This window comes from Ailuropoda melanoleuca, chromosome 19 (assembly GCF_002007445.2).
Source record: "Ailuropoda melanoleuca isolate Jingjing chromosome 19, ASM200744v2, whole genome shotgun sequence".
NCBI lineage: Eukaryota > Metazoa > Chordata > Mammalia > Carnivora > Ursidae > Ailuropoda > Ailuropoda melanoleuca.
In genome coordinates, this window is record NC_048236.1 from 31,996,946 (window position 1) to 32,002,590 (window position 5,645).

Genomic DNA, 5,645 nt, shown 5'->3' on the forward strand with positions numbered 1-5,645 from the left:
AGTTTATCACATCATATTCAAACTCAAGCCTGAAAGAAGAAACAGTGCATTAAAGATTTCTAATAGGCTCAATGTTATAACAATTGGCAACAGATGAAAACGCTGTCTTTGATATTCACTTGGGAAATGAGTATTATCTTCCAAAACAGTTTTCACATTAATAAAATTGACAAATATTTGAGGAACATAGGGGAAAAAGGAATCAATTGGTACATAACTCTCACTTAGTAAATATTTGTTGAATTAACAGATTTTTCCTCAGAGCACAAAGGCACATGATTGCCCTGATTAAATTATCACAAATTCTGTTAAGCATATTCAGAATTAGTAGAATTTTTTTCTTGAGGTGGTATAGCAAAGTGGAAAAGAACACAGATTTTGGAGAATAAAAGTCTTTGAATCAAGTTAGTCCTCCAGTTTTATTAACTGCATGATGATAAATTATTTAATGTCTAAACCGCAGGTTCTACCTCTGAAAAAAAATGGAGATTGTAGCAAGTATATTTTTGGGTGAGGTCAAATAGGACCATTAATTGAAGCATTTAACACAGTAGTGGCCATATACTGAATGATAACTATTGTTACTTCTCCACAGTTTTTAATGGTTTTCAAAGAAACAAATTTAAAAAATGTAAATATATCACAACATTGAATGACTATAAACAATAATAGAAGAAATTCACTTTCTTCTGACAGAGAATGAATGATGATGCATGATGGCTGCCTTTTCTATTGCTAACAAATCAAATGTGGGTTGATTTACACATATTGAATTCCAGGGCCCCTTCTAGGGTACTTGGGGTCAGCATCACATGCCTGAGTTACTCAGAAGAGTTAAGTCAGGTAAGAAGATCTTTGGTCAGAGGCAGCATAGGTCTAGTGATTTCTAGAACCTAGACTAAAGAAAATGCCAGGTAGAATTAATTTTATGGATGCTATTGGTGAGCATAGACAGAAAGTCCTTGAAGAGGGGCGGGCAGCATGAATCATTATTCTCAGCAAGTGACCTTTCTTGCAAAGGTAGACAAAAGGTGTGGTACTCATGCAAATGATGGAAAAGGATGACTCATTGCATTTTAATTTATATTTTAGTGGGTAGGAATGTTCCAATTCAGGAAAAAGACAAAAGCTTTATTATTTCTTTGGCAGCTTTTTGTTTGTTTTTAACCCTGCTTCTCTCCCAAATCAGATGAAATAACAGAAATAGAGGCAAGGTTCTTAGACGGGCTTCGATAAGAGAGAAGCCCGTGAAAATTCTACCTGAAGTAGAAAGGAAGAGCTGCCCTAACTGGAAGGAGTGTGATTCACGCTGTCAGAAACTGGACCAAGATAAAGGCCATATAATGACTATTTTCTTTTTATTTCATATAAGTACAGATACATATAAATATATTTTCTTTGTCAACTTAAAGACTAGTAACGTAGGAGGGTTTTTTTTTAATATTTAAGATTGTTGTATCATCTAGAAAATCTAAGATTTCCAAACAAATAAGATGTGAGCCTTTATCTTTTTCCCTTTCAACATGTTACTTTACTTTTGTTTAAGGATTTTTTAAAATATGGAACTCCTCATGAATTTGCATGTCATCCTTGCACAGGGGCCAGGCTAATCTTCTTTATATTGTTCCAATTTTAGTATATGTACTGCTAAAGTGAGCACTTGTTAATGAAAGACTTTTAAAGACTACATTAGTTAAAAATGAGGAAGTATTCAAATGGTGATAAATAATGGTGAGTAATAATGCAGCACAGTGACATATAAAATACCTATTATTTTGGACACAAGAGAATGAAACTGTATTGCACCTTTGTGTGACAGCGCAAACACAGAGCAGCCTAACATCAGTAGTGAAGCATCATCAGGTGTATCCTTGACCACAAACATTTAAAGCTTTTTAATCAGCTCATGAAATTGAGTCTTACCACTCCTTGGAAATCTATGACAAAAAGGAGCTCTTTCCCAGCTTTTATAACTGAACATTTTAGGAGGACAATGGAAGCATGTTAGATTTTTCTCCAAAGTATCAACTGTTGTCCTTTTAAATGAATGAATGAATGAATGAATGAATACATACACACATACAAAAAAGGAAGGCTGGCTTAGGAAGGCTGTCTGTTTAGTTCTTCCAGATATACATTCTCTCCAGCAGCCTGGTTGCCAGCTGCAAGTAAAACAATCTGAAATTGTTTGCTCTCATTGTTATCATTTGCCCCTTGTTTCTGAACTCAGTCCAGCATTTTTTGTATCACTGCTGAAGCACCATAAATTATACTTGCAGGAGCCCTTTTTGGAGAGACTGGTTAAGGGGAGTGAGTGTAGTGTGGATTTTTGGCACTGGAACTTGGTACGGTATGACTCAGTATCCAGGAAATATAAAACACTGCTGCTCTCCCTACGGTTTTGAAAAGAGGTCAAAACCCATGTTAGGAACTTTCCTGTTGCTGAAGAATGAAGAGATTCCCAAAATACAGGGAAAAACACACAGACTTACAAATAAAAGTTGGTCTCAAATTTCAAGGATATAGGGATATTCTTACTGTTTGAGTAACTACCGCAGTGCAGGTTCCCTTAAACTACACAGCACATAAATGTGTTTCTAAAAATTCTCTGAGAATAGAATTCAACTGAGGAGATTCATCCCAAAGCAAAGCTACCAACTCATGTTTCTTCCAGTTTCTATGTTATATTCACTAACTATCCATCTTTAAGACAGCAATCCACTCCTACCCTCCAGGACACTAGGGGACACAAATAGATGAACAGAAATAAACAACAGTAAATCACATATTGGATATATAAATTAAATGAGTTTAACTTGTGAACATTACTAAACAACTTTTGAAGTTAATAACTGCATTTTAAGAATTCTAAATATGATAAATCCTACTAACAGTCTTGCTAAATTTTTATGTTAGCTCTGAAGTTCCAGGTGAAAGAGGATATTGGATGGAATGAAACCTACCCTGGTCAATCCACGAATAAGCCAGCCAAACAGAGGAAATGAAGACTACAAATAGAATATAAACAACTCCATCCCATCTTTCAACATTTGCTGGCTGTTTTAATATTTCACAAATGAAAAGTTTGTGTTAATGAGTATCATCCAAGCCTGAAACAAATGTCCAATCAATGTCTAAAACTGTTAGCCAATGAATCAAAATAAATAGTACTCAGATCAAAGTTCCAGGAAGAGGACAAAATAAATGGATTAATATAGGTACATCATAAGACCTCCCAGATGACTTCTGGGGAGAAAAAGAAATTAAATAGGTAGCCTACAAGAGACTCATTTTGAACCCAAAGATACATTCAGACTGCCAGTGAAGGGATGGAGTACCATCTTTCATGCAAATGGACCTCAAAAGAAAGCTGGGGTGGCAATTCTCATGTCAGATAGTTTGGATTTTAAACTAAGGACTATAGTTAGAGACACAGAAGGGCAATATTATTCTTAAAGGAAGTATTCAACAAGTGGATATGACAATTATTAATATATATGCCCCCAACAGGGGAGCAGCAAGATACACAAGCCAACTCTTAACCAAAATAAAGAGACATATAGATAAGAACACAGTAATAGTAGGGGACCTCAACACCCCACTATCAGAAATAGACAGAACACCCTGGCAAAAACTAAGCAAAGAATCAAAGGCTTTGAATGCCATACTCGACGAGTTGGACCTCATAGATATATATAGAACACTACACCCCAGAACCAAAGAATACTCATTCTATTCAAATGCCCATGGAACATTCTCAAGAATAGATCATGCTCTGGGACACAAAACAGGTCTCAGCCAATACCAAAAGATTGAAATTATCCCCTGCATATTCTCAGACCACAACGCTCTGAAATTGGAACTCAACCACAAGGAAAAACCTGGAAGAAACTCAAACACTTGGAGGCTAAGAACCATCCTGCTCAAGAATGACTCGATAAACCAGGAAATCAAAAAACAAATTAAACAATTTATGGAGACCAACGAGAATGAATACACAACGGTCCAAAACCTATGGGATACTGCAAAGGCAGTCCTAAGGGGGAAATACATAGCCATCCAAGCCTCACTCAAAAGAATAGAAAAATCTAAAATGCAGTTTCTATATTCTCACCTCAAGAAACTGGAACAGCAACAGAGGGACAGGCCTAACCCACTGACAAGGAAGGAGTTGACCAAGATTAGAGCAGAAATCAATGAATTAGAGACCAGAACCACAGTAGAGCAGATCAACAGGACTAGAAGCTGGTTCTTTGAGAGAATCCATAAAATTGATAGACCACTGGCAAAACTTGTCCAAAAACAAAGAGAAAGGACTGAGATTATTAAAATTATGACTGAAAAGGGAGAGGTCACGACCAGCACCATTGAAATTGCAAGGATTATTAGAAACTTTTATCAACAGCTATATGCCAAAAAACTAAACAATCTGGAAGAGATGGAGGCCTTCCTGGAAACCTATAAACTACCAAGACTGAAACAGGAAGAAATAGATTTCTTAAATAGGCCAATTAACTATGAAGAAATTGAGTCAGTGATAAACAACCTTCCAAATAATAAAACTCCAGGCCCAGACGGTTTTCCTGGGGAATTCTACCAAACATTCAAAGAAGAAATAATACCTATTCTCCTAAAGCTATTTCAAAAAATAGAAACAGAAGGAAAGCTACCAAACTCATTCTATGAGGCTAATATTACCTTGATCCCCAAACCAGGCAAAGACCCCCTCAAAAAGGAGAATTACAGACCGATTTCTCTAATGAATATGGATGCCAAAATCCTCAACAAGATCCTTGCTAATAGAATCCAACAGTACATTAAAAGGATTATCCATCATGACCAAGTGGGATTCATACCTGGGATGCAAGCATGGTTCAACACTCGCAAATCAATCAATGTGATACATCATATCAACAAGAAAAGACTCAAGAACCATATGATCCTCTCAATTGATGCAGAAAAAGCATTTGACAAAATACAGCATCCTTTCCTGATTAAAACCCTTCAGAGTGTAGGAATAGAGGGTACATTTCTCAATCTCATAAAAGCCATCTATGAAAAGCCTACTGCAAGCATTATTCTCAATGGGGAAAAGCTGGAAGCCTTTCCCTTAAGATCAGGAACACGACAAGGATGCCCACTCTCGCCACTATTATTCAACATAGTACTAGAAGTCCTTGCAACAGCAATCAGAAGACAAAAAGGGATCAAAGGTATCCAAATCGGCAAAGAAGAAGTCAAACTGTCTCTCTTTGCAGATGACATGATACTCTATATGGAAAACCCAAAGGAATCCACTCCCAAACTATTAGAAGTTATAGAACAATTCAGTAAGGTGGCAGGATACAAAATCAATGCCCAGAAATCAGTTGCATTTCTATACACGAATAACGAGACTGAAGAAAGAGAAATTAGGGAATCCATCCCATTTACAATAACACCAAAAACCATACGTTACCTTGGAATTAACTTAACCAGAGACGTAAAGGACCTATATCCTAGAAACTATAGATCACTTTTGAAAGATATTGAGGAAGACATAAAAAGATGGAAAAATATTCCATGCTCATGGATTGGAAGAATTAACATAGTTAAAATGTCCATACTACCCAGAGCAATCTACACTTTCAATGCTATCCCGATCA

At 36.3% G+C, this 5,645-nt stretch overlaps 1 non-coding gene across 1 annotated transcript; it reads right to left on the reverse strand.

The window, feature by feature from the left end:
- Window positions 1-1,553: 1,553 nt before the first annotated feature.
- Window positions 1,554-1,660, reverse strand: LOC117797188. Its single transcript, XR_004622106.1, has one exon. It is a non-coding gene; the product is annotated as a U6 spliceosomal RNA (small nuclear RNA).
- Between the last annotated feature and the right edge of the window lie 3,985 nt (window positions 1,661-5,645).